We start from the raw sequence: 22,075 nt of genomic DNA on the forward strand, positions 1-22,075 counted from the left end.
TCGATCATGACTCTGAAGATGGATAGAAGTATTTTTGAACTACAGTTTTTGGAAATCGTGGTCAGAGGAGGATGAAGTCAAAGAAGAGTTTGTGTTTAAAACCAGGCAACTTGGACACAGGGTCATTTTTTGTTTCTTTATATCTGCAGTTTCTGTCTTTGTCTTTACTCTGCATGCTGAGGCTTTGACCTTGAGGCCTTATCATTAGTATCATAAACTCTTCTGCATGTGCACTACAAGACATCTATCAACAAAACAACACAACACAGTGTTTAACACAACTCGCAACTAATCCTTATTCTAGTGTAAATAATACAAAGCCTTACTGATCATTACATACACTGAGTATCAGCTCCTCTATTCTTCTCAATACAAGCACATTATTATGATACATTTGCAAACAGATCATGTTATAAAGTAGATGCTGTAAAAACTTTTTATAATGAAGCTCAGCGCAAGTTCAGTGAGGAAGACTTAAGCTGCACACGGTCAGCTGATCTACGGAGCACTTAACCTGCAAAGTGATCAGCTGATCGTGGGCGTTTCTAAATGTCCAATCAAGTCTTGCACGGGCTTTTCAGCCAATCATTCATCACCAAACTTTAAAAATCCCTTCTGTTCTCTTCCGCAGTCAGGCGTCCTTCAGTGACACGCATAACCCCTCCTCCACCCCAATCTCCTCCAGTCCCCAGTAGGATATTCATCGACCTCAACTGACTACATGCCTAATCTCACATCATGCTGGAAGAGATCATGGACCTTGATGACGGATCCCAAGACTGTCAGCGGATCGTGATTACGGCGGCACCCGATCACGGTGGGAGCTGATCGCGGACTAAAAAGGCAACAACCTGCCGACAATATACCTAGTACTCGTGGCATCCATCGCACTTCTGTCCGTCCTGGAAGAGGGATCCCTCGCATGCGGCTCTATCTGAGGTTTCTACGTTTTTCCTTTAAGAAGGTTTTGTAGTTTTTCCTTACTCTTGTGAGGGTTAAGGGCAGAGGATGTCACAATTGGCGAAGTCCAATAGGACAATTCTCACGGACATGGGCCATCCAAAACTATCGCTTGACTGATGAACCACCACCAGTGTCTAGACCCCGGGGGGGTGTTCCTGTTCGATGTCCTGCTCTGCCCCCTTCTTACCCCGACATCTCACAGGGGTCTAAATGCCACAGACCGTAAACATTCATATCTTGTGTGTTTACAAAATAAATATTGTAAAGTAAAACCAAGTCTCTCCTCATTGAAATATAAATCCGCTCATCTTATAGACAGACATTTGCCCTTGTGATTGTTATCTGAAGCCATTGTGTGTTGTCTCATCTTATAGATTTGAGAGATTATACTGAAAAGGGTTCTGAAGGAAGATTCAAATGCTGTATAAAGATTTATCCCTCTTGTTATAGAAGCATTGTTAAAAAATACTTCACATTACTTGACATATTGTTCCGGCAGTTGGTAACAGATTGAACTTTCTGTCTCGAGCTGCTGTTCACAATGTTTTTAATGTGTCTCAATCAGCTCTTAATGATACATATTCATTATGTGTTCTTTGAAGGGATTTGTAGGTATTATTGCTATTATGTTGAGATACTTTTGTTCATGTTATCAAACAAAGAATTTGCTTTATTTGCTTCTTGCAAACGTTTATTTTCTTCCTAACTTTTCCTCAACATCAGCCTTTTTATTTACTAATGCAGAAATGGATGACTGTGTAATGTTTGATAATTGATAAGTTATTGTCGTGCTCCAATCAGCCTCCTTGTGCCTTTTTAGCCGACGATAAGAGTGAGACAAATGAATCTGTGCATTTAACTCTGTTATTGATCATTTTTGACTTTCATTGTATTGTCCCTTGTTATATGACAAACGTTAATAGTATTAAAGGACTATATGAAATAAGATTTTGTGGCTAATTTGCTTTGTTTTACCTTGTTTTATCAGCACAAGGCCCAAAGTGTCACGGAATGAAGAGGTTGAATGGAGAAGCTAAATGACTCAGCAGGTTGAATAGGAAAAAGGGAAAGTAATTGATTAATTAATTCAGCTGCTTATTTCTCCTATTAAGATTCATTATCAAATGGACTTTTAGATCACTCCCCCCCCCAATTAATAAACAAGATGAGGGATTAGGGGAATTAGCACTATGTGGCTGTGGAGTTAGACAGCTCATTGGCTTTCTGTTGACTCGGAGAACATATTAAAAGAAGCATTTATGTTTTCTATTGATCCCAGAAAAAGAAAAAGATTGAAATAAATAAGACAATCAAACCTGATTTGACAAATGACATATAATCCTCAGTTAAACAGACACCACCACTGCTTAGTTTCTTTTCATAGATGTCTTGAAAATAAGATATTTCATCATTATTATCATTCTCTAGAGTTGCAACTACAAATTAAGGGAACAAATTGTTTCATCAACAAAGGCACTGGAAAAGGAAAACTGTGCTGAGCTTCACTCTTCTTGAAGCTGTGCCTAACAAAACACACCAGACGGCACCAAGTAAATACTTATTTCAAACTTTTGTGAACAAAAAATCAAATACGAGACCCCTGGAACTCGTTCACATTGACTGATCTATCATGACCAGAAAAAACAAAAAGTCTCAAATAAAATTACAAGAAGGACATTATGAAAAATAGATAAATTATGTAGAAATCTGTAGAAATAAGATATATAAACACAAATATTTCGTGTTATTCAATGATTTATATTTTCTAGGGACATAAAACCTGTTAGTAGTTTATTTAAAACAGTGAACTATTAATATGTATGCTATGAATATCTGCTGATAAAATCCTAATAAATCTTTTTTTGCAAAGGTTGCAACTATATCATTCCTCTCCTTTATGAATCCTCAAATGTCTTGTGCAATAGGACTGAATCTTAAATCTTTCACCACACTCAAATCAACTAAACGGTTTCTCTCCTGTATGAATCCTCATATGTCTATTTAGATTGCCCCTTTGGTTAAATCTTGTACCACACTCAGAGCAACTAAACGGTTTCTCTCCTGTATGAATCTTCATATGTTTATCTAGATGGCCCCTTTGGTTAAATCTTGTACCACACTCAGAGCAACTAAACTGTTTCTCTCCTGTATGAATCCTCATATGTGTATTTAGATGGCTCCTTTGGTTAAATCTTTTATCACACTCAGAGCAACTAAACGGTTTCTCTCCTGTATGAATCCTCATATGTTTATCTAGATTGCCCCTTTGGTCAAATCCATTACCACACTCAGAGCAGATATACGGTTTCTCTCCTGTATGAATCCTCATGTGTGTATTTAGCTTGCCCCGATGGATAAATCTAGTTCCACAATCAGAGCAACTAAACTGTTTGTCTCCTGTATGAATCCTCATATGTCTATTTAGATGGCTCCCTTGGTTAAATCTTTCACCACACTCAGAGCAACTAAACGGTTTCTCTCCTGTATGAATCCTCATATGTGTATTTAGACTGCCCCTATGGTTAAATCTTTTACCACACTCAGAGCAACTAAACGGTTTCTCTCCTGTATGAATCCTCATATGTGTATTTAGATTGCTCCTTTTGGTAAATCTTTTACCACACTCAGAGCAACTAAAAGATTTTTTTTCTCTCTTACATCCCATATCACCTAGAGGCGGTTTGTTGTTTCTTGTATTTAAACCAGTCTGAGTTTCCCTGGTCTGCAGCCAATCATCCTCACTCTTTTCAGTCTCAGAGGAGTCCTCAGGACCTTGTTGTAAACGTCCATCAGGACCTGAGTTCCTGGATGGTTCTGGTCCTTTACAGTCCGCTCTGTTCTCCTTCGTCTCACTCGGATGAAGCTTTGACGATTTAAGTTTCTCTTCATCTTCTTCACTCTTCACAGCGACAGGAGTCAATGTGAACTTGATATCAGCCTCCTCCAGTCCTTGAAGCTGCTGTCCATCCTGATTGGTCCACGGTTCCTCCTGTTCCTCTTTAATGTGGGGGGGCTCTTGGACCTGCTGGTCCACAAGGGGGCTCCACTGCTGCTCCTCAGGGGGAACCTCTTCTTTCTTCACCATCACTTGCTGGACGTCTGCAGGAAACATTGAAAAACAAATACATGGGTTAAAATTTCAGAGTTTCCTGAAGTGTTTTGAAAAACTTGTGTTGTGTAGTTTAATGTCGACTGTTGTGATTTCTGAACGATCGCATTCAGGAAGCAGAGATGTTGAGGTCGTTCACAGTTGGTGTTACGACGCAGCTCGTAAAGGAAGCAGCATAAAACAAAAGGTTTCTGGTAAAAAAAAGTTTTTTATTCACAGCAGCAGGTTTTCTGCACAGACTCATTCACAACAGCATCAAATCCTCCTCATTATTCAGGTGAGAGGTGGAGCAGCCGGGTGCAGCAGACAGAGACAGGAAGTGGTGTATAAACTCTGCTGTTTGAGCTGATGCTAGCTTACGTTAGCCAGTGAGCGGTTCCTCCTCGAGTATGGGGAAAAAATCATAATCACAATTATTTTGGACAATATTGCAATTACGATTTTTCAAACAATTACTTCTGAGTTTGAAAACATGATGCATTTTTTGAGTATTTCGCTCCAAAAAAACACTTTGAATTTAGAACTTTGAAATTCCCTTTGATTATTAAATGTCCCCATCTGCCCCCCCACTACAAGCACACAAGCAGACAGACAGAGAGAGAAGGAGAGGGGTGGGGGGTGGCTATGAGGACCATCATAATTTTACGAATGCCTACATTGAACGGGTAACAACGAGGCTTGAAAATGACGCTACGCGGCCGCTACATAGTGTGGTGCTGCCCTCCACACGCCCACTTTCAACCATAAATGGACAATGCAAAACACGGCATGAATATTAAATTATGCTGCTGACCAATGGGTTTCCACCGTGAGTCCTGACGGAGTCACGGCATCAAGCGATGTGAAGAGGAAGTGAAACTTTCTGACACTGACATCAAGGTGTTTGTTACCGAGGTGGAGAACGATTTTATGGGACAGCAGTGATGTCACTAATAAAGAAAATACACTGATACTCTACTGCTGCTGCTGTGGATAACACACTGTGTGAGATCAGAAATCACTGAACCCTTGATTCCTCCTCGTCCTTCTACCCGCATGCACACATCACGCAGAACCCTGCACCGGTGTCGCGGCAGTATTTATTTATTTAAAGCATCTGACCGATTCCCTCACATCAGTGGATCCTCATCTCCTCTGGGATATTATCTGTAAACTGATCTTCTGTGCACTCTGTGCTCTGTGTGCGCCTGATGGCACAGTCCCGTTCACTGCAGTGAATTGATGATACGCACAGTGTTAGAAGATATTATTAAAACCTATTAATGACTCGGCTCTGTAACTACGCTGTTAAATGGAATCTGATAGTAATGTGCTGTAAGTTGTTTTATATATTTTAAAATTAAAAGGTTTGTGTGGAACAATTATGTCGCGCAAGCAAACTAAGATGTTGGTTTTAATGTAAATTATGTATTGGATCAATAATCTGCTTCAGTTCACCACCTCACGTCTGCGTCGCCACTTTCCCGTCTCCAAAACGTTCGTACGCATGGGTCAGAGTTTGCGTGGAAATACGCAAACTTTCCTGTCAGGTTTGTTTTTATAAATCCCAACGTTTGCGTGATTAGTGGCATAAGCACGTTTCAGGCCCCGTTGTGTGCGTACGCAACTTTAACTTTAGTGACCTCCGACATGAGAAGTCGGGAGTCGTTGCTGTCGACATGAATTACGATTTCACTGTATTTACATTTAGTTTCGCCAGCAGCTTCAGTTTGGATTCGATGCCCCGGCTCTGGTCCCTGGGATGCAGCTGACTGTGGTCGTTGGAGAGTCTGTTTGAACCGTGAGCTGGTGGCTCTTTAATCGTGGGCTCTTTAGTGGAAGAAGAATTCGGATCATGCACTGTTCCCCCTCCGGACCGTCACCCAGCCGCCCTGGGCTCCCAGTGTTTCAGTTTAAGTGGCAGCCAGATCAACTGGCGAATTGTTTACCTTTTTCCGGATGTTGATGGTGGGTTGCAGTGCTGGTCGCAGATTTGTCATTTTCACAAAGCGCATGTGTGTGAAGTTCGGTGATCTACTGAAGGTCTCGCTGAAATAAAAATCCACTAGACTAAAACTAGACTAAAATGTAATTTGTTTTCGTCGACTAAAACTAGACTAAAACTAAGAAGGATAAAAATGACTAAAACTAGACTAAAACTAATATGCATTTTCGTCAAAAGACTAAGACTAAATCAAAAATAGCTGCCAAAATTAACACTGGACGGCACCAAGTAAATACTTATTTCAAACTTTTGTGAACAAAAAATCAAATACGAGACCCCTGGAACTCGTTAACATTGACCGATCCATCATGACCAGAAAAACAAAAAAGTCTCAATTGCCCAGTTCCGACTTCAACTCAAACGTAAACAAACATGTCTGACTGTGAGAAGCTGATTAATTTGTCTCGTGAGGAGACAATTCAACTGTAGCCAGTGCAGCCTCCGTTCATACAGAAACAAAGAGGAGGAGGGTGACAACGCCATAATCCTTTTATAAGACTTTTATTCTTGGAAACACATTCAATACATAAAGGAGAACACATACTGTCATTGAATCTCACCAACCAAGAAACCATCGTTTTAAAACAAAGATATTTAATCATGTGAACTAGTTAAGAACACACATACAAACTGTGCAAGGAACACACTTTAACCTTAAAATTACATGAAGGGAAATTATGTAGAAATCTGTAGAAATAAGATAAATAAACACAAATCTTTTGTGCTATTCAATGAGTTATATTTTCTAGGGACATAAAACCGGTTAGTTGTTTATTTAAAGTAGTGAACTATGAATATGTTTACTATGAATATCTGCTGATAAATCATAATAAATCTTTTGTTGCAAAGGTTGCAACTAAATCACTTTCCTCCTTTATCAATCCTCACAAAAACCCTTCCCGAGTTCATGTGTCCGTGTCAGAATAACGTTGAGACTTCAAAATAAATTAAATGGTTAAAAAAAAAGAAAATAGTTCAAAAATCTTGACCGGGATTCGAAACAGCGAGCCGAAGCACTAATAACTTAAGAAGCAGCTGATGACAACCGCTGATTAATGTCCTGGACGTCGGTCTCCTGCTACGTCATTACGGTAAGCGTGCTGCGTCACTTCCTGTTATTGCCCATGTGGTGTAGTCGCTATCTGAATTAGCTCCTCCGCTAAAACACAACTGTCTTTCTGTTCTACTACGGCTAAAATCATCGGTATATAGTTAAGCACCCTCACATACCAGCCCCTACACTCTGGTGCTTTGTGAGTCTGTGTTCTGTTTAAATCTCACCCTTGTAGTTTTAGCAGCGATGGCTTCTCTCTCTCTCTCTTGCTCCGAGTGTCTCATGTTTACTTACTCCTCCGCCTCCATTAACAGTAGTGCTACATGTAATAAACGCAGTGTGTTTGTAGCGATGGAGGCGAGGCTTAGCGACTTAGAAGCTCGGCTCCTCAGCTTAGAACCCCCCCGTTAGCTGTAGTTAGCCAGCCCGTGCTAGCCGCAGCGAAGCCACGTAGCTCAGCCCGTAGTTTAGCTTCAGCTAGCAGTCCCTCGACCTGCCCCGGGCAGCCGGGAGCCCAGGGCGGCTGGGTGACAGTCCGGAGGGGGCATAGTGCTACCCTTAGAAAGCCCACGATTAAAGACCCACCAGCTCACGTTTCAAATAGATTTTCTCCACTCAGCGACGCACCCGCTGAGAAACAAACTCTGGTTACTGGCGACTCGGTTCTCAGAAACGTGAGGTTAGCAACACCAGCGACCATAGTCAATTGTATCCCGGGGGCCAGAGCCGGCGACATCAAATCCAAATTGAAGCTGCTGGCTAAAACTAATCGCAAATACAGTAAAATCGTAATTCACGTCGGCAGCAACGACTCCCGGCTTCGTATGTCGGAGATCACTAAAGTTAATGTTGAGTCTGTGTGTGCTTTTGCAAAAACGATGTTGGACACAGTAATTTTCTCTGGCCCTCTCCCTAACACAACAGGTGATGACATGTTTAGTCGCATGCTGTCTTTTAACCGCTGGCTGTCGAGGTGGTGTCCTGTAAATGGTGTGGGCTTTGTAGATAATTGGCAAACTTTTTGGAGTAAACCTGGTCTTGTTTGGAGAGACGGCGTTCATCCCACTTGGGATGGAGCAGCTCTCTTATCTAGGAATATTACCCAGTCTATTACATGACAGCCCAGAGTTGGGACCAGGAAGCAGAGCTGCAGTGCTAAACACTTCTCTGCGCTCCCTCTGGATCAGTCACCCAACCGCATAGAGACTGTCTCTGTCTACCGTCCGATTCAATTATTTAAATTAAACAATAACAGAGCGAGAACTCACAATAATCTTATACAAATTAACACAACCTCTCGAACAACACAGGAAACCAAGACTTTCAAATGTGGTCTTTTAAACATCAGATCACTGTCCTCAAAGGCTATTTTAGTTAATGAACTAGTCTCAGACTACAATATAGATTTATTGTCCCTTACTGAGACGTGGCTGCATCCTGATGAATATGTCAGTTTAAATGAATCTACTCCCCCCAGTCATATAAATTCACACGTTCCCAGGGAACTCGGGCGAGGAGGTGGAGTTGCTGCTATTTTTAACTCCAGTCTATCAATTAATCCTAAACCTAAACTCAGCTACAACTCATTTGAATGTCTTGTTCTTAATCTTCCACGTCAATCCAGGAAACACCAACAGCCAATCATATTTGCTGTAGTTTATCGTGCTCCTGGGGCTTATACTGAATTTCTAACAGAATTCCCTGAGTTTTTATCAAACCTAGTCCTAAAGACCGATAAAATTATTATTGTTGGTGACTTTAATATTCATGTTGACAATAATAAAGATAGCTTGAGCGTAGCATTTATTTCAATACTAGACTCAATTGGTTTTAGTCAGTGTGTACATCAACCTACTCATTGTTGTAACCACACACTTGACCTTGTATTATCATACGGTGTCAAAATTGAACATTTAAAAGTACTTCCGCGCAATCCAGTACTATCAGACCATAATTTAATAACCTTCGATTTTTCATTACCTGAATATATGCCCCTAATAAAAAACGAATTTTCTAGATGTCTACCTGATAGTGCTATAGCTAAATTTAAGGAAATAATTCCGATTACATTTAAACCCGTATTATCCGTCGACATAAACAACAAATTCTTTAAAAATCCGAGCTCTATTGAGATTGACCACCTCGTAGATAGCTCTGCAGACTCGTTACGATTAACATTAGACTCAATAGCGCCTCTAAAAAAGAAATGTGTAAAACATAGTCAATTAGCTCCGTGGTATAATTCTAAGACACATGAGTTGAAACAATTATCAAGAAAATTAGAAAGGAAGTGGCGCTCCAGCAACAGTGTTGAAAATCTCCTAGACTGGAAGAGTAGTGTTAAAGAATATAAAAAGGCTCTCCACAAAGCAAGAGCTGCCTATTATTCAAAACTAATAGAAGAGAATAAAAACAACCCAAGGTTTCTCTTCAGCACTGTAGCCAGGCTGACAGAGAGTCACACCTCCACCGAGCCCAGTGTTCCTCGATCCCTAAATAGCAATATCTTTATGACCTTTTTTAATGATAAAATTCTAACTATTAGAAATAAAATCAACCATCTCCTGCCCTCAATTGGCACTAATACCCTCCCAACAACAGAGATCTCAGAAACGGCTGAAAATCCTTCCCATTACTTGGACAGCTTCTCTCTGATCACCCGTGATCAGTTTACCAAAATAATCTCAGGTTCTAAACCAACAACCTGTATCTTAGATCCGATTCCAACTAAATTACTTAAAGAAATTCTGCCCCTAATAGATAGTTCATTACTTAACACAATCAATCTGTCATTATCATCAGGTTATGTACCACAGTCTTTTAAAATACCTGTAATCAAACCCCTACTCAAAAAACCCACCCTAGACCCAGAGGTTTTAGCAAATTACAGGCCAATATCAAATCTCCCCTTCCTCTCTAAAATCTTAGAAAAAGTTGTAGCCAATCAGCTGTGTGAGTTTCTCCAGGAAAATAATATATATGAAGACTTTCAGTCTGGGTTTAGAACCAATCACAGCACAGAGACAGCCCTGGCAAAAGTCACTAATGACCTTGTAATAGCTTCAGATCAGGGACTTGTGTCTGTCCTCGTTCTGTTAGATCTCAGTGCAGCATTCGACACAATTGACCAACACATTTTATTACAAAGACTAAAACAGTTAATTAACATTAAAGGAACGGCCCTAAACTGGTTTAAATCATATTTTTCTGATCGCTCCCAATTCGTACAAATTAATGATGAGTCATCTGTGCGCACCAAAGTTGACCATGGTGTTCCACAGGGGTCTGTGCTCAGCCCAATTTTATTCTCATTATATATGCTTCCATTAGGAAACATTATCAGGACACACTCGGTAAATTTTCACTGTTATGCGGATGACACCCAGTTATATTTGTCAATAAAACCTGATCAAAGTAATCAATTAACTAAACTTCGAGCATGTCTCAAGGACATAAAAACCTGGATGACCCGCAATTTTCTCTTATTAAACTCAGATAAAACTGAAGTTATAATACTCAGCCCTAAACACCTTAGAGAAACATTATCTAATGATATAGCTGCGCTAGATGACATTGCCCTTGCTTCCAATGAAACAGTCAGGAACTTGGGAGTGATCTTCGATCCTGATTTGTCTTTTAATAGTCACTTAAAAACAATTTCTAGGACTGCCTTTTTCCACTTGCGTAATATCTCAAAAATCAGACATGTCCTTTCGCAAAAAGATGCAGAAAAACTAGTCCACGCCTTTGTTACATTGAGACTGGACTACTGTAATTCACTATTATCAGGCTCCAGCAGTAAGTCGTTAAAGACTCTGCAGCTGGTCCAAAATCCTGACAAGAACTATGAAAAGAGAGCACATTTCTCCAGTATTAGCATCGCTACACTGGCAACCTGTTAAATCTAGAATAGAATTTAAAATTCTCCTCCTCACCTTCAAGGCCCTTAATGATATGGCACCTCTTTACCTTAAAGAGATGTTAGTTCCATATCAACCTACTAGAGCACTTGGATCCCAGAATTCAGGTTTTACTTGTCGTCCCTAAAGTCTCTAAAAGTAGAGTAGGAGCCAGAGCTTTTAGCCATAAAGCCCCACTGCTGTGGAATAATCTCTCACTTTCAGTTAGGGAAGCAGACACGCTCTGTTCGTTTAAAAGTAGACTCAAAACCTTCCTTTTTGATAAAGCTTATAGTTAGAGCTAATTAGTGGAATTTATGACACAAGACACACGGAGCTTCTCTTTCCTGCTTCTCCTTCCTTTTCTCCATCCCTAACACATCAAGGTAATTCTTATCTCATCAGTTCATGTTACTAACTTGACCCCTTTCCCGGAGTTTCTGTGCATTAACGCCCGCGGATGCAGGGCCACAGCTGTGGCCGCACCATGGATATGATTGTGGATCGCGCGTCAGAGGTCGCAATGGTGGATCCAGTTCGGTGGATTCTGTATCGTGCCTGCTGATCGTAGTGGTAATGGAGGATCCTTTGTCGCAGTGGCATCGGCTGATGGTGGACCACGACCGAGGCGGCAGCTGATAATGGATTCTAACTGGCGGCAGTGGACAATAACTGTGGACTATAGTGGATCCCATCCTGATGCTGGATCGTGGTCTTGCTGCTGACCAGAGACTCTGATTGCAGCAGGACTGCTTCACATATAGTATTGAAAAAATGTTTACCCTCATCGATGCTGCTAAAAACTTTAATCCTGATGATGTTTTCTTAACACTTGACATCTATTGCACTTCTGTCCGTCCTGGGAGAGGGATCCCTCACATGTGGCTCTCTCTGAGGTTTCTACATATTTTTACCTGTTAAAAAGGTTTTTAGTAGTTTTTCCTTACTCTTGTTGAGGGTTAAGGACAGAGGATGTCACACCATGTTAAAGCCCTATGAGACAAATTGTGATTTGTGAATATGGGCTATACAAATAAAACTTGATTGATTGATTGATTGAGATGCTTCCCCCACCAAGGCGAGGCTCCAGGCTGTCTGGAGAATGTGTGGATTCAGAGTAGAAACTGGTTGAACTGGTTTCTGCTTGGCCTTGTAGGCCTCAAGTATTTACAACCCATTGTTTGATTGTCAGCACTCAGGACTTCACCCCCCAACACTAACTACAGCTAACAGAGGTTCTAAGCTGCGGAGCCGAGCTTCTAGGTCGCTAAGCCTCTCGCCTCCATCGCTACCAACACACTGCATTTATTACATGTAGCACTACTGTTAATGGAGGCGGAGGAGTCAGTAAACATGAGACACTCGGAGCAAGAGGGAGAGAGATCACTGCTGTATCAGCCTGTTAGACTACGAGGCTGAGCTCACACAGAACACAGTTTAGTAAAGTTGGCAACAGATTCACAGATTCGGACTTCCCGGATCAATACGTCTTAAGCGAAACGTTGTTAAAGCACAAACGCTTTTTGTTTAATTTTAAGAAATATTAGATATGAATATTATTCAATAACTTCGGGCTTATACTGTATGTTGTCACCAAAATCACCTCCCATATCCAGGGTCTCCTGTTGGTTATGCTACAGCAATAAGTTTCTGATGATCTCTGACGTGATTTCGCTGACAATACACAGTATTAGACCGAAGTTATTGAATAATATTCATATCTAATATTTCTCAAAATTAAACAAAAACACTTTTCCCCAAACTTATTGCTGTAGCATAACCAGCAGGAGACCCTGGATCTGTGACGTGATTTTGGAGACAACATACAGTATTAGACCGAAGTTATTGAATAATATTCATATCTAATATTTCTCAAAATTAAACAAAAACACTTTTCCCCAAACGTATTGCTGTAGCATAACCAACAGGAGACCCTGGAGCTGTGACGTGATTTTGGTGACAACATACAGTATTAGCCCGAAGTTATTGAATATTTTATATAAAAAATATTTCCCAAAATTATGCGAAATCACTTTTTCCCAAAATTTGTACTGTAGCATGGCCAAGCGGACTCACTGAACCTGTGAAGTGATTTTGGTGAAAATGAACAGTATTACAGTGAAGCTATTGAATAATCTTCATTAAAATATTTCCCAAAATTATGATAAATGACATTTTTTTAAACTTTGTAGTGTAGCATAGTCAGCAGGACTCGCTGGACCTGTGACATGATTTTGGTGAGAATATACAGTATAACAATGAGGTTATTGAATATTTTTGTAATATCTCTTTTCGTTGTTGCACTTTGTAGACGGTCCCTGCGCACTCGTTTCTCAGCAGGCTGTACGTAGACACCCATGTTATGTGTCCATCACGGAAGACGACTCATATTGATAAAAACTCGCCTGTAGCCCGTTGTCCACATTACTACGGTGGGACAAATGCAGCATGTGAATGTGTTGCCAACTTTACTGAACTACAGAACACAGAGTCACGAAGCACCAGAGAGGAGGGGCTGGGATGTGTGGCTGTTTAACTACAGACCGGTGATTGTAGCCGGAGTGATGCAGAGAAACAGCTGTTAGCAGAGGAGCTAGTTCAGAGAGCGTCACCAGCATAGATAGATATAGATAGATATGATGCTAGCTAACGTTAGCCTGTTAGCGGTTCCTCTAGGGACTGACCTGCTCTGTGCAGCCGGACTTCGGGCTGCATCACGGCATCGAGCAGCCTCCTCTGGCGGCAGATCTCCAGCTCTGTCCGCTCCACTCGCTCCTCGTACCCAGCCACGGTTTTCTCAAGTCCCGCAAGGATCTGCTCCACCGCCGCCGCGAGCCGCTCGGTGAGCATCGCTCTCAGCTCCGGGACTCGAGCCTTTCCTCCTCCTTCCTCCACCTGCAGCAGGAAGTCTTCAGCGGCAGCGAGGATCCGCTCATGTACCGACTCCCGCAGCAGCTGCATGGCGGACATGTTGCTCCTTCCTCCTCACGCTGAGTCTCTGAGGGGACAAAGAGACAGAGACTCCGATAGTTGTGAAACAAAGCTTATTTCCTGTTGCCAGTAGGTGGCGCCATTAGTATTATTACAAACAGACGAATAGATCTGTTCAAGTAGGGAGTGTTCATGTTATTAGACTTCATGCCGATACATAATAAAATCACTGCTGATTTCCACAGAGCACAGCTGCCTCTCTCCCCTCACGGTCGTATCTGGTGGAAATGGGGTTTGTCTCGTGAAAACGTGACGGGCTCCTGACAGCATCTCACTGCTGAATTGTGACCTAGATATCAAACAGGCTGCTGCTGTCACTCTGAAGCTGACACTGTCCACGTTATACACATTGACTTGTTTTCTCAGGTTTTTGATGCAACAAACACAACAAGAGAACGTAGAGACCTCATTCAAGGCTTTGTGAAGGAGAATGCATTCAAGGTAACATTGGAAGTGTTTCTATTATATTCTGCTGTTATTTTGTCTTTGGAAATTGGACTTAATTGAAATTAACATTCAAACATTCACAGCTTATGTAGCGTTGAACGTGAAATGATGAATGTGAGACTTTTAAATGTTAACAAGAACCCTCTTCATGGCCCCTTCGATGACTAATCTTTTTTTTTTTCCGAACTTTTATTAGAACAAGTACCTTGACAGTGAGTCTCACACAGCATGTCATACAATATTACAAGTGAAGATAAAATAAAAATAAAACACAAATGGCAGAAGAGTTATCCCAATGGGTTCACATAGTTTCACATTCAGTTCAGCTTGTCCAGTCAAATGTCAACAGAATGTTCATTTTAACAGATACATTATCACAGGTGTCCACTTTGCAAAGTAAATGTCCATCCGGAGTCGTAGGATTGCAGTTAAACTTTCCATGCAATTCACAGCCTGGAGCCTCTGGGCCCACTGGTCCACGGTAGGTGGGTGGGGCTTGAGCCAGTTTACTGTCATCATTTTGTGGGCAATTAGCTTCATAACTCTGATCATATATAATTCGTTTTTCCTTAGTCCCCTTGAAGCTGTAGTTCCCAAAATCAGCTGTTGTGGGTCAATCGAGCTGTCTAAGTTCAAGATCTCACGTATCTCCCTCATCACCTCCTCCCAGAACTTCTGCAATTTAGGGCAATCCCAGAAAATGTGAGAAAAGTCGCCTTTTAGACCACAACCTCTCCAGCAGAGAGGGGAATTCAATGACTAATTTAAAAACGATATTGTGCATACGTCTTGTCATACTTTGCTATTACTATGGGTGTTTTAAAATATCTCATTCTTAGCTTCCAACTAAATTCTCTCCAGGTTGGACTACTTAAACATTTGTGCCAGGTCACCCAAGAGGTTTCCCATTCATCATCTGTAATAATGGTGTTAGCCTCCAATTACCAATTACCTTTTATATCCAATGTGTCAATAGCTGTATCCATATGAATTCTTGTGTATAAACAGGATATTATATGTTTTGTTTGAATTCGATACTCAGCTATCTCCACCCAGTACTGTTCAAAATTGCCTGGTGTTTCCCTAATTTTGTCCCACTCCTTGTGTGTGGTCAAATAGTGCCGAAGTTGGAAATATCGGAATAGATCCTTAGCTTCAATACCATAGTTTGCTTAAGGTTGTGAGAAAGCCCTGAGAGTCGTTCCTTCAAATAATTGATTTATTGTTGTCAAACCCTTCTCCGCCCATTTACTAAAACCACTGTCTAATTTCACAGGGCCCCTTCTAATGTCTAATTTAAAAACTTGATGATCTTGTTATGTTTGCGTGTTAGTCATACGTTGACCTCTGACCTCTCTCCAACAGGTGTTCTTGGTGGAGTCGGTGTGTGACGACCCTGAGGTGATAGCTGCTAACATTCTGGTACGTCACTCAAACCATTAATCTATAAATATTCCCGGTGTCTGCTTAGTTATGTCAGAACCATGCTGCTTGCTCACATGGTCTGACTGTGTTGCATACCTGCGACAGGAAGTGAAGGTGTCCAGTCCCGACGACCCTGAGAGACACAGAGAGAGAGAGTAATGGACGACTTCCTCAAACGCATCGAGTGCTACAAGGTCACTTATTAACCGTTAGATCCTGACAACTACGACAAGTAAGAGCTGATCACATCTCAATAGGTAATTACATTTAATATCTGGATTACGCACCTGTGAACCTAAAAGGTTTTATAGCAGTTTCCAACAAATGAACACTAGATGGCATCAGTAAGCAGATTTTAAGTTCAGCCCCCATGATCCATCACCACCTGCAGGGACCTGTCGTTTATCAAGGTGATAAACGTGGGCCGGCGTTTCCTGATGAACCGGGTGCAGGACTACATCCAGAGCAAGATTGTGTATTACCTCATGAACATCCACGTGCACTCTCACTCCATCTACCTGTGCCGCCACGGAGAGAGCAACCACAACGTTGAGGGCCGCATCGGGGGGGACTCCGAGCTTTCTCCTCAAGGGAAACAGGTACGATGACACAGAAAGAACCAATCACAAGACTCATCAGTTCACTGGGATAAGATTTAATTTAATTCTCTCCATTGGCTTTTTCATAAGCATTAATCTAAAGAAACAGACAGGAACCCTTAGAAAAGAATTGATGATATCCAGACGATGATTGTCGATTTGTGTTTCTCTCGTTTCCCAGTTCGCCCTGCGAGACTTCATCGAGGAGCACCAACTGTGGGATTTGAAGGTTTGGACGAGTCAACTGAGAAGAACCATCCAGACGGCGGAGGAGCTCGGGGTTCCTTTTGAACAGTGGAAGATTCTCAACAAGATCGACGCTGTCAGTACCGATCTATGAGAGGAATCTCACTCATAAAGCATCTTTATGTATTAAAATATTCTGCTACTGTCTTTAAACAATCCCTATGTATAATATGTGGAATTGAAGCACTTCTTTCTTTGTATTATGTGCAGTGAAAGTGCTTCTGCTTACTTTACTTTGGTCTTTGATTTTAGAATGAATATTCTTTTCTTTATTTGAATATCCCTCCTCAGGGTGTGTGTGAGGAGATGAGCTATGAGATGATCGAGAACACTTTCCCAGAGGAGTTTGCTTTGAGAGACCAGGACAAGTATCACTATGGCTACCAAGGAGGAGAGGTAACCTGGCCCACTCCTTCCATCCCCTCGTGTTTCACAGATGTTAATCAGGTAGATGTTTTGTTAAAATCGTCTACTCTGGCTCTGTAGTTTTACCAGGATCTGGTTCAGCGACTGGAGCCGGTCATCATGGAGCTGGAGAGACAGGGCAACGTGCTGGTCGTCTGCCACCAGGCCGTGATGCGATGTTTGTTGGCGTACTTCCTGGATAAAAGTGCAGGTAGAAGAATGATCACAAAACACACACGGACACACAGACACACAGATACTGACTTTCTGCTTTTTTTAATCATCCTACAGAAGATCTGCTGTACATGAAGTGTCCGCTCCACACTGTGCTCAAACTCACACCTGTGGCGTATGGTAGGTCCTTCCCCCCCCAGGACACACAACTTCACTCTATGACCCTTTCTTCTATTGAAATATTCTGTTTCCTCTCTTGCAGGTTTGCAAAGTGGAACTGTTTTATCTGAACGTGGAGGCAGTGAACACACATCGAGACCGGCCCCTTGTAAGTTCCTCTCATTCAAACTGAATAATCACATTTTTTACATGAATGTGATTTCACCATTGTTGAATTAAAGCCACAGAGTCTAACAGGCTCCTGTTTGTTGTATCTACTAGCTTAATGCTGGTTTGTGATGCCTTGCTTCTTTAACTCCCTCTTTTTAATCCCTGTCCCTTGAATCTTGAACCTGCCTGCAGCTCAGCTAATGAAATGAAATGTTTTATATGTTATGGACTGAAGCCCTGGCTGATCATGCTGCCCTGCTTGGCTGAAATAATCATTATTACCATCGCTCTGATTATGGATGAAAGAAAAGCTGTATTTGAGCTTCTTTGAATTATTTTAAAGGTTTACACCCTTAAATGAAGAGAAGGTGTGTGCTTTACTTATTCTATCCTTAAAAGGAGACATATTCAGGGTCATAATTTGAATTTGTGTTTTAATTTGAAAAGGTTTACTTGCTCTAATCTTCACAAAACACATCACTTTCTTCAGACTGTCCTTTGCTGCAGCTCCTCTGCAGCTTCTGGAGCTTCAGGTGCTTGAGGAGCTTCATGTGGTTCAGGTGCTTGAGGAGCTACAGGAGCTGTGTTGTCTCAGGAGGAGAGGAGCTGCCTTCACTGAGGACTTTGGGCTTTTTAACTGCAGGTTTTTTACATGCACAAACTAGAATGGCACTCAGTAACTGGAGAGGTGGTGGACTAGTGGCAGAAACTTGGACTATGGGCAGAAAAGGTCTCTGGTTCGTCTCTGGTTCGACTCCACGGAGAAACAAAAATCCAAGTGGATTCTCCCTACCCTGTCAAGTGCCCCTGAGCAAGGCACCTTACTTCCCCAACATCTGCTCCCTGGGCGCCGTACACGGCTGCCCACTGCTCTGTGTGTCCTGCACCAGATGGGTTAAAAGCAGAGGTTAAATTTCCCTCCTTGCATGTCTGTGCATGTGTGTGGGATAATAAAATGTATCTTGATCTTAACAATCCCCTTAAATTCTCCAATTCAATTCAAAGTCTCCTTTGAATTGGCTTCTGTTGTTGAACCTGTTAACACGAGTCAATGTGCAGAGGATGGTTACTCTGCTCGGCTGTGATCAGGAGTGCCCAGATCTTTTGTTTTGTCCTTGAACACCTTGCAGCATCTCATCTCCTACCAGGATGAAACCCTGAGGGACTCTGCTCTCGTACCTCGGTGGAATAGTTACACTCCCTTGTCCAGTCACGACCAGGTCAAGCGTCCCAGGCAAGTGCAGGCAACTAGCCCTGGCTACTGCTTGCCCCCACACCATCAGCTCTGATGCCAGAGGGACGGCAAAGCCAAGTTAGTGAAAGAGTTACAGCCCCCCCCCCCCCCTTCAAATATGTCTCCATCTCCGTGTTGACATGGGACTCGTCTCTGTGTGTCTGTCACGTGTCGGGTCTCGAAGGAAAGTTCTCTTTCTTGAATGTTTCTTGGCCGTCTGATGTTTGTCTTGCTTGACCTTTGCTTCACCACTGGTCTGTTTCCAGCGTGAATATGCAGAACAGCATGTCTCTTTGTGAGAAACACTCCTGATGAGTTGAGCCTCTGCTGAAATAAAATGTAATTATAACTTTATGTGGAGATGAGGTTGTTTAAGAGTAGTAATCACTTCACGAGCCTCTTCTATAAGACAATCATTTATATCAGCATCAATTTTTTTTTATCTTAAATTTTAGATTTACGCTCTTTTCTAGAGGGACAATTCTTTTTAACTGAAATCCATTTGAGAACATTTACCTGCTATTGAAAATGAATAAAAAATGTAAATTATTGATTTTAAACCCATAAAAATTGTTTTTTTATTTACAAATGCATATTCATAAGTATATTTGTTGTGTATTTGTTGTGTATGTGTTGGCCTTGCCTTGTGGGTACAGTGCTTCAGCCCATCTCCACATCTCTCTCTCTCTCTCTCTCCTTCTGAACCCCCGAATAGGAAGCAGATGTCTGTGAGTATTTTTTGCGAAGACTTGGTAAAAAAATTTTTTTGCCAACGTTTCATTTTCTTTCCCATAATTCAGCCATTGTTCATGTCATGTTATCTGAATATAAGTTATCACAGTGTTTCATGGTTTTTTCATGGTTTTCCAGCACTTTGGTTTCTTCAACCTTCCATCACCTTTGCACTCAGAAAGCTGCTGTCGATATGTTTCATCTCAGCGACGTTATCAAGAACGACTATCGCACCCTGATTCTTTGGAAAATTAATAATTGGCTGCGATAGTAAAAAGCAACTTCTTTAAAAGCATTTGATTATCACATTTGTAAGACACCTATATGTTTTAAAGAGGTAAAATGATAGACAAGTAACTATACTTTGCTGTGCACATATATAATGTATTAATAATTATAAGATGGTTATTTAAGAGTGTCTCAGAATTGATTAAATTGAAGCAATAACACGTAGGTTCAGAAAACTGATTAATAATTAATAACTTCTTCTTCTCCAGTGCTGCAGCCGTTTAACAGCACTCCACATAAATGACCCTATTTTTCCAAATAGGAACTTAAAAATCCTGGGGCGCTATTAGTTTCCTCTAATAGTATTTTCTGCTGTGAGGCATTAATCTGTGAGAGTCAGTGACGTTTCCTCTCTCTTCAAGGAGTCCCTGTGTGAAGGAATCGACTTTGACAGCTCCGAGGAAACTAGTGGCTGTGTCCGCTTCTGAGTGAAGATGAAAAGTCTTGTTCTTCACGACGCAAATTAAAGTTTGAGTTCGATCTTGACTCTGAAGACGGATAGAAGTATTTTTGAACCACAGTTTTTGGAAATCGTGGTCAGAGGAGGATGAAGTCAAAGAAGAGTTTGTGTTTGTGTTTAAAACCAGGCAACTTGGACACAGGGTCATTTTTTGTTTCTGTATATCTTCAGTTTCTGTCTTTGTCTTTATTCTGCATGCTGAGGCTTTGACCTGGAGGCCTTATCATTAGTATCATAAACTCTTCTGCATGTGCACTACAATAAATATATATTAACAAAACACAACACAGTGTTTTACACAACTGCCAACTAATCCTTATTGTACTGTAAATAATACAAAGCCTTACTGATCATTACATACACTGAGTATCAGCTCCTCTATTCTTCTCAATACAAGCACATTATTATGATAAAAAATACATTTCTACATTTGCAAACAGATCATGTTATAAAGTAGATGCTGTAAAAACTTTTTATAATATAAATCCGCTCATCTTATAGACAGACATTTGCACTTGTGATTGTTATCTGAAGCCATCGTGTGTTGTCTCATCTTATAGATTTGAGAGATTGTACTGAACAGGGTTCTGAAGGAAGATTCAAATGCTGTATAAAGATTTATCCCTCTTGTTATAGAAGCATTGTTAGAAAATACTTCACATTACTTGACATATTGTTCCAGCAGTAGGTAACAGATTGAACTTTCTGTCTCGAGCTGCTGTTCACAATGTTTTTAATGTGTCTCAATCAGCTCTTAATGATACATATTCATTATGTGTTCTTTGAAGGGATTTGTAGGTATTATTGCTATTTTGTTGAGATACTTTTGTTCATGTTATCAAACAAAGAATTTGCTGTATTTGCTTCTTGCAAATGTTTATTTGCTTCTTAACTTTTCCTCAACATCAGTCTTTTTATTTACTAATGCAGAGTTTCATTGGATGACTGTGTAATGTTTGATCATTGATAAGTTATTGCCGTGCTCCAATCAGCCTCCTTGTGTCTTTTTAGCAGACGATAAAAGTGAGTTTCAATGACTCTTGTTTTTTCTCAAAGAAATATCAGAGACAAATGAATCTGTGCATTCAACTCTGTTCTTGATCATTTTAGACTTTCATTGTATTGCCCTTTGTTATATGAAAAACGTTAATATTATTAAAGAACTAAATGAAATTAGATTTCGTGGCCAGTTTGCTTTGTTTTACCTTGTTTTATCAGCACAAGGCCCAAAGTGTCACGGAATGGAGAGGTTGAATGGAGAAGCTAAATGACTCAGCAGGTTGAATAGCAAATAGGAAAAAGGGAAAAGTAATTCACTTATTCATTCAGTTGCTTATTTCTCCTATTAAGATTCATTATCAAATGGATTTTTAGACCACCCCCCCACCCAATAAACAAGATAAGGGAGAAGGGCAATTAGCAATATGGGGCTGTGGAGTTAGACAGCTCATTGGCTTTCTGTTGACTCGGAGAACATATTAAAAGAAGCATTTATGTTTTTTTTAATAATCCGAGAAATAGAAAAATATTCAAATAAATAAGACAATCCAACCTGATGTGATCACTGATACGTAATCCTCAGTTAAACAGACACCACCACTGCTCAGATTCTTTTCATAGATGTCTTAAAAATAAGATATTTCAACAACACTACAAATTAAGGGAACAAATGGTTTCATCAACAAAGGCACTGGAAAAGGAACACTGTGCTGAGCTTTACTCTTCTTGAAGCTGT

The 22,075-nt window shown here is 40.9% G+C and overlaps 2 pseudogenes; one reads left to right on the plus strand and one right to left on the minus strand.

Moving 5' to 3' along the window:
* Positions 1–2,845: 2,845 nt before the first annotated feature.
* LOC133000116 (gastrula zinc finger protein XlCGF49.1-like) lies at positions 2,846–3,628 on the minus strand (annotated as a pseudogene).
* Positions 3,629–10,445: 6,817 nt separating this feature from the next.
* LOC133000058 (6-phosphofructo-2-kinase/fructose-2,6-bisphosphatase 2-like) lies at positions 10,446–20,308 on the plus strand (annotated as a pseudogene).
* Positions 20,309–22,075: the final 1,767 nt, after the last annotated feature.

Source organism: Limanda limanda, chromosome 4, assembly GCF_963576545.1.
Source record: "Limanda limanda chromosome 4, fLimLim1.1, whole genome shotgun sequence".
In the NCBI taxonomy this organism is placed as follows: domain Eukaryota; kingdom Metazoa; phylum Chordata; class Actinopteri; order Pleuronectiformes; family Pleuronectidae; genus Limanda; species Limanda limanda.